The 12,167-nt window shown below is 36.7% G+C and overlaps 1 protein-coding gene across 13 annotated transcripts in view; it reads left to right on the top strand.

Moving 5' to 3' along the window:
* The window catches only part of FOXP1 (forkhead box P1), a 628,729-nt gene that overhangs the window by 495,368 nt on the left and 121,194 nt on the right, over window positions 1-12,167 (top strand). Inside the window, exon 1 of one of the 13 annotated variants that reach the window (XM_087708883.1) lies at window positions 7,463-7,598. The exons of the other annotated variants lie outside the window; for them this stretch is intronic. The gene's annotated coding sequence lies outside the window, so the exon portion shown is untranslated. Of the gene's footprint in view, window positions 1-7,462; window positions 7,599-12,167 lie in introns of those variants that run through there. 13 annotated transcript variants of the gene reach the window in all.

Genomic DNA, 12,167 nt, shown 5'->3' with positions numbered 1-12,167 from the left:
ACAACCTTCATAAGTATGAACCAGTTTCCGAGCATCTGAAATTTGATCATGGGGATGCTGCAAAAGTCGGAACTGTGAAAAACGGTCGTAAGTCACTTTCTTCATTCTGTTGTAACTTTGAACAATCACTAAATGAACTGAGGACCCAGATTGTTGGGGGCAATATGCTGACTCTCTGTAAACCGCTTAGAGAGGCCTGAAAGGCCTATGAAGCGGTATATAAGTCTACTGCTATTGCTATTGCTGTTTAAGTCGAGGACTAGCAGTAAAATATAGGACTATTTAACTGTGGTTTTATGGGATTGTGAATATACCAGAATGTTACACATATCATATCTGCAAGATGAGAAAATCACATCAGGAGAAATGATGTTTTCACTGTTATCTGATTCAGATAAAGTCAGATAAAGATGGGTTCTGCCTCTTGCCCTGGGATGTTCCATGCAATGTAGGAACTTCCTACTTGTCCCTTCAGTTGTTCTAAAGTAGATTCATTCAAAATTCACATTAATACAATCTTTATTGCCATCTTTCCTGAAAGGTTAAAGTAAATTGAGCAGATATAAATTGATAAACCAGCAGATAATCAGTTCACCAGATTCATGTTTCATCACAACACTTAACTGATGGGAAGAATGTTCACTGGAACATCACATTAGGTGAACCTGTTTTATTCATCTTTTCATTCAATTATAGTTGGGTGGCCTGTGTAATTTCAAGTGAAACTATCTCTATTTAAATAAGGCTTCCAATTAGTTGAATTGTGGATTATCCTAACGTTTAGAATGTCCCCAAGGCCATTTGCATTGCCAAGTTGGAATTTGGTGTTACACATCTGTCATCAAACGTATAAATGTGTTTATAGATTGCATGCATATTTTATATGTATTATGTTTCATGTGCCCTTTATATTATTTTGTTTTTCCTGGATTGCAGTGAAATATCTGAAAGCAGACCAAATTGTACCCTAATCTTCTGAAATGCTTTGCTTCATATTATTTATTATCTCTTAATTCTAGACTTTTAGACTGTAATAATAATAATTATATTTTTTCCAGTTAATGTAATGCTTATAATAGTATCCTACCAAGACTTTGAAACCAGATCTACATCAGAAATATAGAGAAAAGATGGGAAACTGGTTCATGTAACCATCACATGTATTGCTTTGGTGACTTTTGAGTATGTCAAGGCATAATCAAGTGGCAGAAATTATATTACAGGCAGTTGGCAATAAAACATGGACTCCTTGAAGCTGAGCTTGAGAGCCACATTATGAATACTTACTTGATCTGGTTTTAGACAATGTTAATTTCACACTCTATTGGGATAAACCTGTAAATAGTACTGACAAAACAGCAGGCTACAATAATTCTAGCCATAAAAATATATCCAGCAATAATTCTTATGGATAACATGAAAAAAACTGCAAATGAAATGAAATCCATTTTACAGTGGAAATAAGAGTCATCACTCAACAATGATACCAAGACAATGATACCAAGTATTTCCTTTTGAAATTAAGTTATTTATGCTTATGGTTTTAACTATATGCAAATGGCTTTGGTGTATTGTATCATTCAGTCATTCCTTAAATATTTTTTGCCATAAATACAAATATTTTTTTAACTGTAAAGAAGAAGTTTTCACAATAATTTGCTTTTATTAAAAGGAAGATTGTGCAGGTTATCTGAAAATATGCTAATGGAGGTAGATGAGGATTTCCCCCCCTCTGCCGTGTGTGTGTGTGTGTGTGTGTGTGTATCTGAATTTCTTAAATTCAGATAAATTCAATTATTTGTCGTCATCATCATAAAGAAGACTTATGTCCTTTGGTGGTAAAATGGATGCTTCTGGGTAGTTCACAAGGAACCTTATGGAAATGGGTAGTCCCTATTCCTTCTTTTCAGTAGCTGGAATTTAATGGTACATTGCTGTGGGATAGAAAAATATTATTCTGCTAAATCTGTGCTTTCCAAGAACTTTCTGGCATCTTCCAGAAGCTTCCTATCTACCTCATCACAAGGTTCAGGGGATTGTTAATGGTTCACTGTAAAATTCATTGCCAAGGTTTGAAAGCTCTGAAGATCTGACATTTTTAGACAAAGTAAGCTGTTAAGGAGCTGAGAGAAAAACTGGTGTCTCGGTTTTTGTCAACACATTAAAATAAAATTTCTCTCTTATGCATCTCAGTAATTCTTGTGCTCAAGTATGTGTTAGAAACTGTGAAAGCTCTAAAGCTTTGGACTAGATCGTTCATTTCTCATTGTATCGCATATTGATGGATTTCTTTTTCCCTCTCCATTGAAATCAGTGGACCAATACCAGGAGTATGTGGAGTAATCCCAAAATATTGAAATAATTACTGGGACTGTCTTGTAACTAAAGACTTATTCTGCATTGAATGAAAGTTACAATAATTTCACTGATGAACTCATAATTTAAATTGCACCTTCGCACTGTATGGACCTAGGGTAATCAGTCTTGTCCCACCGAAGGTCCTAGGTGACTTTCAAAACAAAATAGCCAACATGAAGTAGCAAAGTAACCTTGATGGAAGCTTATATAAGTGGGAATATCTGACCCAAGACTGGTGGTGTTACAATACTGACACCGTAGCGGTTTGCAATATGAGACCATTAACATAAGAACCCACTAAATGTAATTAGATGTGGGATTCAGTGAGATCATAAAGAGATCAGACAGGAAAATCCATTTGAGTCCATTCCTTTATTTGCTTACACCTAATGGATAGAATCCTATAGTTCAATCCTGAGCTGCAGTACCACATGCAGGGATCAAATGCTTCAGAAAGCAGGTGAATACAAGAAATTTGCACTTAGGGACACTTCCACCTGCTAGCACTGATGATATTACCTAGTTTCAGGGGTGAAATTCAACAGGTTCTGACAGGTTCTGGAGAACCGGTAGTGGAAATTTTGAGTAGTTCGGAGAAATAGCAAATACCACATCTAATTTGCCCCAGAGTCAGGTAGGAAGGGAGATTTTGCAATATCCTTCCCCCAGGAGTGGGGAGGGAATGGGGATTTTGTAGTATCCTTCTTCTGGAGTGGGGTGGAAATTGAGATTTTGCAGTATCCTTCCCCTGCCACACTCACAGAATCGGTAGTAAAAAAAAATTGAATTTCACCACCGCCTAGTTTAGTAATGAAACTTCTGCAGAAAGCACCAAGGACCCCACAGATGGAATCCTGCCAAACTAAAACTATAACCTTCTGCCCTATAGATGTATCTTGAGAGGTTCTAGGTTGTATCTACCTTGAACTTCTGCCCTTTACCCATATCCAGCTCAGGATTACACAGTCTCTTAATCTGGGTCTGTCTCTCTGGGAAAATTCGGGGTTGCCAAAAACTCGCTCCCCCATTGCTCCTGCAGGTGCACATTCCATCATAGGGAATTATACAAGGCAAGATAACCACAGTTCTCTCCCAGATAAAAATAAATAAATTAACTATTGATGCTAATTGGGAGCAGAGATTCAAATAGCCCCCCCCCCCCGGACGACATTCCAAACCTCTTTGAAAACCTGGCAGTTCTCCCAGGGATTAGGGTGGGTGTTGAGCCCCTTTCAGCTGTTTTTGTAATATCGTATTTTTCCCCCAGACATGAGCTGCTCTTTTTTTCTAATGATTGCCTCTATTTTAATTGTAAACTGCTCAGAGTTATCTACAGTATAATCAGGTGGCCTCTAAATCAAATCAAATCAGCCAATCAACCAAGGAAATAAATCAAAACATTTAAGTCTGGTGCAGTTTTGAGTACAGGCACCATACTGGTTTGCAATGTGAAATTATTGGCACAAGGAACCCACTGTGTGTAATTTGATTTGAGATTCCGTGAAACCAGAAAGCATGAGATAAAGTAAAATAGTAGCCTAAAAAAACAAGGATGTTTTTTATTCTGTTTGTCACATTACAAAGTCTGGGAAACAGTCAAAATGTTTTTAAAAAATTTCCTCCCCTCCAGAATAAACATCATCCCTAATCAATTGAGATAAAGATGTCCTTTCTCTACCTCAGGAACATATTCAAGAAGGTAGAAGTCCCATTATAACTACCGTATTTTTCGGTCTATAAGACACACCTTTTGCGCTCAAAAAAAAAAAGGCTGAAAACCTGGGTGCATCTTATACACTGAGTACAGCATTTTTGCCTCCCAAAACTCCGCCCCTTCACCAAAATGGCCATGCATAGCTCTTAGAAGGCTTTCAGAGAGTTCCTGGGGGCTGGGAAGGGCAGAAATGAGCAAAAAACGGCCCATTTTGCCCAGCCCCCAGCAGCACTCTATAAGCTTTCAAAAGACTATCCATGCACTTTTTTTTTTTTTACAAAAAACAGGCCTGTTTTTGCAAAAAACAGGCCCGTTTTCACAAAAAATGGGACATTTTTTGCTCATTTTTGCCTCACCCCACCCGCCAGAAGCACTCTACAAGCTACTCATGCCCTTTTTTAAAAAAAAAAAAACGGCCCGTTTTCGCAAAAAACGGACCGTTTTTGAGAGGTTTGCAGAGTGCAAAAACTTTTTTAAAACTTTTTCCTCTTCAGAACCTTATACTCCGGTGAGCCTTATACTCCAAAAAATATGGTAGTTCAGATTGGTGACATTAACCTGCCAACTTTAGCTATTCTTTGAAAGATAACTGGACTGGTTAATATTTCGATGGGAGAATACTAGGAAGTCCCAAGGCTGTAGGACAAGCTCTAAAATTGGTTTTTTAAAAAAAGAAAAGTCCCAAGGAAAAGCAGTGACAAACCATTTCCATCATCAAGGCACACCCATGAAGTTTCTAAGAGATAAATCTTGGCTTAAAGGAAACTTTGTATATCAACAGTATTATAAAACAATATTTTGTTTTTATTTTTCTAAATCAAATTAGGATTCTGTAACGAGATGAAAAGGATTGTTCCTAGTTGTGTAAACTAGTTGTGTACATAGCTGATTAAATCAAAACCCCTTTCTAAGTGTTCAGAGAAATCACTTCAGAGTGATTTCATGATATTCCTTATCTGTCTCTGCCATGGATCCCATTTTGTCTTCCAACTGTGTGTCAAATAGGTCCAATTTGGAGGGGATGTATGTTGACCTGATCTAACTATATGTCTGTGTGAGCTAGACACAGAGGGAGATTTATGTTTTCTTTTTACCTCCACTCTTATCTTACAACAATCTTGTAAGGCAGGCTAGGCTGGGCTGAGAGATACCAGTGCCTTTTGCCAAATCCATGAATGAATGCCATGGATGCAATTTGTGCAGGCAGGACAAAATGCAAAAGTGATCCAGCTTATTCTTCCTTGAAATCAGGACTCATTCGGCTACATTTGCATCAATTTTTAGCTTCCTGAAATTTGGATTTCATTCCCTATCAACCAACAAGTGAAATTTAGACTTCCTTCCCTATCAGTTCACCAGACACTACTCTGGGGGGCTTCTTGCATCACGATATAGGGAGGATGAAAGAGACTGAGTAGCAAAGCACTTTGCCATGGAGAATACTATATAAACAGTATTTTAAAATGCAGGTAGCTCATCTGTTTGCCACAAGGCAGTTATGTGATCATGAATATAAGAGACAGCTTTCACAGAAGAGAAAGAGCTGCAAGTGGGGGGGGGGACTGCAAAGCTTTAACTAAATAGCCTCCATTGCCCCCCTTCCTCCTCCTTCTCAGCAGTTTCAGATACTCAAACATGTGCAACCTCTAAGGATATAAAATAACACAATATTATTTTTGCTTTTAACGTTGCTTTTGCGTTCTTTTTCCTTACCTAATGCAGTTGCAAAATGTGTCCTATAATATTCACAATTTGCACTTAAGATCCATGTCCTTGATATGTAGATTTGTTCTACTTCAACCATTGATTTAAGAGCAGGAATCTTTCTGATTCAGGGATGATGCTTTTTGGCAGATTTAGGATCTCACATAAGATGTGTGTAGTCCATTGTTAAATATTCATAAGGTAGGGGTCAACTTTTTAGTGACCTGCACAAAACATTTCATTAATTTGTTGTATAACAGAAAACACTTTGAGCTATGGAAAGCAATCCATATCACATCTGGTTTATCATGTGATTACCAAGTATCATTGAGTTGGATCCTTTTGTGTCCCTGCTCCCCCAAACAGCACAACGGTTGTTTTAGAGTCATGTTTCTTACAAAGAGTATGTTGCCTTTGCAAGACCTTTTGTTTAGTTAAATACATTGAAAAGAATTTCACAACTGTATCCCCTGAAGAAAAATAATTAAGGCAGATTAATTTGATTTGTATGTGATATTTATAATACTACATGTTTTTATTTATTTTAAAATATCAAACCACATTTTTCAAATGTAACGGGATGAACTTCAGTTAATACATAAATTTTAAAACATGCTCCAGTATTTTTTTTTTGGGGGGGGGAATTAATGCTTAAGAGCAAGTGATAATTCTTTTTATCTGGTCATTTTGACACCTTGAGTGAATGTTCTGCATTAATTGCACAGAACCATCAAATCTGATAGCTAGAAGGTCCCACACTGTCCAAACGTTTGAGCAGATGCTACTAAGTTCAGAAATACTTGTTTGCAGTCTTTAACAACAAGCCTGATAAAAATCCTTATTTGGAAAACATTGATCAGAGGGCTGTAATAGATTCATCTGTGGTTGTGATAAATTTTTACATCTTATGTGATTCATTTCCTTTTGGTTTGTTTGGGGGAGGTGGGTGGTAATTCTCTGCATAGGGCAGGCACACAAATAATTTGTACAAACTCCTGTTGAATTTGCAAATGTTTGCATGATTTATACCGGATTGTACCATGAATAATCTGTGCTAGACAAAAGTATCTGAAAAGGCTAGAGGCTTGCAAAATAATGAAAGCAGTATTTTTTTTGTTAAAGAAGTATCAAAAGTATCCCCCCACCGCGTTAAAAAAAAAACCCACCTGATTTTCAAATGTGGTTTTTAAAAATCCCTCCTCCTCCTTCCATAAGTACAATCGTTACTCTTTCGGCCTATCTGATTTTAAAAACTGATTGCTGTGAAAGGTTGCATTCGCCTTGCTTCCCCGTACTGTCGCGTAGGCTCTGCTGAATAGATAGCTCTTTCACAGTGAGATTTTTAAAAGATCTGTTAGTCCATGTTCAATTGGGGTTGGTTTTCGTTTTCTTAAGGGGGGGAGAGGAAATAGTTTGGAAGTGATCTTTCCAGGGACCAAGTAAGCATATGCTCTTTGCCATGCTTTTTTAGAGCACAGAAACAGACACGGTTGGGTCACAGGGTTAACAGCACTTAATTGTAGTTGCTTTAGAGACAAAAGCGTTATTTCACAAAAGCATTATTTCACCTGCCTGAGAGAGAGAGAGAGAAAGAGAGAGAGAGAGAGGCCCATTGTGTAGGGGTGTTTGAACTGATTATGTTTAGAGGCTGGTTGTGATTGGTGGAGAAGGGCGTGGCTGATTGGGTAGTTCGCATCTTGTCAGCCCAGGAGCACCCTTGTGTGTGCAATCTGTCTGTAACCTGAAGACTGTACAGCAAGCCTTAATAGAGCTTCATGGCCCTGCACTGTGTTTGTGGTGGCAGCTAAATGGAGTTTGTCAGGTTTGTCAATACGATTGATTTTATTATTTGTTTCAAATAATGCAGGGCATTGATCTTTAATTTTGCATAGACAAAATAGGGATGTTTATTCAACTTACCTCCTTTCTTTTCTTTCCTTTCTTTTCTTTCCTTTCTTTTTCTCTGTCTCTCTCTTTCAATTGACGCTTTTTGAACTCTCTTGTTTACTCCACTCCGTCAAGAGTTTTACAAAGAAGCTGAGAAACAGACCGTCAGCGAACTGTATTTACATTATGTAGGCCTGGGTCTTCTTTTCACGAACTTTAAGGGAAGATTTGAGAGCAGCCTTTTTTTAAAAAAAAAAAAAGTGCGAGCCGGGCATGAAAACATTTTCTTCTTTGTCTGGTAGTTAGGGTAACAACTTCGTAAATAATTGTCTTGAAAAGAATACTGTTTGGGAATGTAGTTGCTGTATACAAATATATGAGTGAGATTCTCTCCTATCGTCAGAGGCATGCTTTTAATATTTATGGCATAATTGCCTTAATTGTAATTTCTTTGAAAAGGGGGAGTAAAACTGCAGATGTGCAAAATTCTGTGTCAGGCACAGTTAAGTGTTTGATTTTACTTGCTAGACAATTTGCCACGTGAAATTATGTACGAGAGGTTTGCTTTTGACAGTTACCAGGATTAATGTTCTCCGAAGAAATAAGTGTAACTGGATCTAACTGTAACCAAGCTAAGCATCAGGCTTAGAATACTGAATTTTCTTGCAAAAGGAGATTATTTTTCTAAGGGGTGGTGGTAGTGTAGAGGAGGGAACAGTTAGGAAGTGGGTGGTTAGTTTAGAGCAAAGTGCATATATACATGCTTCCTCTTTGAGATTAACTCTTTCATTTCTGACAGTTGAAGAGGCGAGAGAAACTGAATAGGTCGTAGAGGAATTTACTTGTGTGAAGTGCAGTTTTAAACCTAAAGTGTTGCCATCAACTTAGTCTAGGAGATTTCAGGGTGGTATACGAAATAAATATGAATAAAAAAGAGTGGAAAGGGAAGATTAGCTTAATACATAAGAAATGTGCTTTGTTTCTGTTGAATTTTTTTTTTTCCTGAAGAAAAACTTTTACCTTGCTGACAGATATTTCTGAAGCAAATAGACAGGGCAAAATGGAAGTCCTTCAGGGGAAGTATGAGTTGTATTTTCACATTTGTGTATGTCTAATTGATGTGGTCTATTTGTGTATACACATATATGCACATAAATGGGCACGTGTGCCTTAAAGCTTATTAGGCAACACTGACAGAATTAATTATGTTATATGGACTAGCTAAGATCAAGTGCTTAGTAGAGTTAACATAAATGCACTCCAGCTTCTTGCCCAGTTTGAGTTCAAGTTGAAAAAGCAGTATATGAATTTATGTCCGTATTTCTTTTTGAATTCTGTGTATAAATGGCTAATACGCACAAATGTTGTATGTGGTGATTCTTTTAATCCATTCTAATAACATTACATATGGAAGCAGGGTTTTTCTTCTACTAATAGTAGTAGTGGTGTAGCTTCTCAGAGAGAAGGAAGAGAGACTCTTATGTTGTCGAAAACTTTAAACAACCACGCTTGTCTTCTTTCTTCGTGCTGCCTGAAATTGCCCTGATACGGATATAAATCTGAAAACAAATCCTGTCCAAACACTGTAGCCGATTTGGCCTAGACTATGATAGAGCTGAGCTGAAAACTGATTGGCCTGACACTTTATAATCAAAGCTGATTTATTGTTCATTAGTAGTGCATTAGCCTTTTCAGGCACGACAGTTATTTGTGTAGGGGCCTGTCAAACAAAAGACTGCTAGCACCTGTCATTTCTAAACTATGAGATAAGCAAAATGATGGTAAGATAACACAAACAGAAATTTATACTTGCAAGAGGTAAACTCTTTCAGTGAACTTCCTTTTAAAAATAACTCTTCAACAATTTACAGGCCTGTAGTTTTTATAAACCTTAATAGGAATAAAAATGCTTCTTGGCAAAGTGACACATTTAATCTGGCCATTTGTACTCGAGTAACATCATAATGACTTATAGACATTATCTGTATGTATGCTGTTTTTTTTAAAACATTGCCTGCCAAGATACAATACTGTTAATGACTTTTAAAAAAACCCTCCATTGTCAAGTATTACTAATGGACAGATAGTATAAAATGCCACCTCTACAAGCAAGAGTTAATTATATGAAAACAGGGTGACATCACAGCAGACCAGTGAAAATGTCAAGATATAGCTGTTGGTGTTTAAGACGTGTTTCTGCAAATTCTCACTGCTTTATGGTTATTATTCCCACTGCTTGTCCCTGAACCCCTTCCTTATTAAGGTATGATCTCATGGTATAAACCAGAAAACAACACATTGTCGAAAGAAAACAAAATTTGTTAACTTTTGTCTGCCACCATAGAAACAGGATTAACTTATGTTATTCCAAAGTCATGGAGAGGAGACTATCTGAATGAGGATATATAGTGCATTGTCTTCTGTGAATTTTTCATTTGACAGGGATTTTGGAGGCTGTGATCTTAATTAAATCTCAACTGGCTCAAATAATGCATCTAAAAAGGCATGCAGTGTTGCATAACCTTGCTGAGTTGGTAAATCATAAATCATCAGAAAGCTTATGATAGGGAGGATTTATTTCAGTGTGGTTTTGTTCTTTGTTTGTTAGTTTAACAAACTATTTTTTAAAGTCCACCTTACTATATTTTGTAACACCCGTCCTAACCACTTTGCCCCTTTTAAAAACAGCTAATACAGGCAAGAATGAGGAGTTGCCATGCCCAGTTGGGCTAAAATTGGAGTCATGGACTGAAACTGACATGGGATCATAATTTCTTGGAACTTTTTACATTGTTATATACCTAAAAGCAGAATGTCAGCTTTGCTTTTATGATGAATATACAAGGTAGGGGTTGACTTGTTTTATTTTGATTCCTTTAAAAAATGAGAACTCTTACAAGGATTCTATTATATTATCTACATTAGAAGATTCCTATTAGTAACTACCTCATGAAGGTGAAAATGTCAGACTATAATTATTCTTTAGTATCTGACTAGAATGTATTACTTTCTGCAAACTATAAGCACCCACAGGGGGGAAAAACCTAGATTGTTCTACTGTGAATTTTTTTTAAAAACAGTAAGTTTTGATTTAGATAGATAAAATACCTAGCTTTGCTTACCCTTCATTACTGACCAGGAACGCTAGGTGTAATTTTAAAAAAGAATCAAATATGCATGGTGACCAGCAAAGATTATTGATTTTGTTAAGAGGCAAAATGTTAAACATATGCTAAATGTTAAGAGGCACAGACCAAATATGTTAATACAGTTTCTCGTGTGTCTTCTTAAATAATCAACTGTCAGCAGATGGTGAGACCTGGGGTTGTTTAGGAAGTCTTGTGTTCATTTCACTATAGTTTTATTTCTTTCCAAAGTGCTGAAAAAGCAAGCGAATGGCTGATTGCAATGTCTCAAACTCTTGTTGCTCTGGAAAAAGCAGAAACATGATTTGTTTTAAAGGTAGAAAAACTGTACTGATGTTAAAAGTTTAGAGAGTGGAAAAGCAGAAAAAGCAAAACAACAAAATCTGACAGTGGCTCACCCACCCTCAGCAGAATCAATCTACTTTGTAAAAAAATGTTTATTACTTGAGAGATTAACATTGTTTCTCTTTCCTTATCTATCTATCACACCCCTTCCCAAATTGTTGTTGCAGAAAATACATAAATACAAAGAATCCCGTCCCATTTCCCAAATCCACACCTGCAGTGTGGGAAAGTTCTGATACTGAAGACTGACTTGATATTGTTTGGCTGATTTTAAGTTGTTTGTTTGTTTGTTTGTTTTAATAAAAGTCAGACAGCGTTTGCTTGAAACCCTGTGAAGTTCAGACATTAGTATGAATGTTTTTTTTTTAAGGGGTAGATTCCTCCTTAGCTGTATTCTTTTCTTCCCCCACCCCATGTTATCAAGGACGGGGAAGAAATCTAGGGGTAGACACTGTCCCATGTGTTCCTCATCTCTAAAGTTAGCTTAGGTGTCTGGGTTTTTTTTTTTTGTTTTTTTTTAGAAAATCAAGTCATTTTATGAAGTGATCTTTTATGTTAACCTTTTCAGAGCAGTTTCCTCTCTTGGGAAGTATTTCTCCTGTCTGCAGTATATGGTGTGAAGAGGTGGAGTAGAATGGATGTATAAATGAATGTTGAACAATTACCTACTTCGCTTTGCCTTTCAACTAGAGTTCTTCTCACTCATTCATTAAGAATTGATTTCATTCCAGTCCTTCTGAAGGAAAAGAAAAGGACAACTGGATAACAGTAGTATATTTTAATTTTAAAGTTCTCAATCTTGCCCTTAAATCTGAAACATCATTGTTCAGATAACAGAGAACAAGGTAAACCAATAACATCAAAAAGGTTGACTTTGTGATTTCTCAAGGGCTTGTTATTTTGTGTTTTCCAATTCTATTTGAAGTCTTGAGAAAACAAGATGACACATGGGAGAGTACATTAAATTTTGATACATTTTTCCTATAACCAGTACCAAATACTCGCAGCTTACA

This window comes from Thamnophis sirtalis, unplaced genomic scaffold (assembly GCF_051295495.1).
Source record: "Thamnophis sirtalis isolate CommonGarterSnake01/CBP01778 unplaced genomic scaffold, rThaSir2_p1.2 scaffold_3, whole genome shotgun sequence".
In the NCBI taxonomy this organism is placed as follows: Eukaryota; Metazoa; Chordata; class Lepidosauria; order Squamata; family Natricidae; genus Thamnophis; species Thamnophis sirtalis.
Note: the sequence above shows the minus strand (reverse complement) of the source record. Positions and strands in the feature narration are given on the sequence as shown.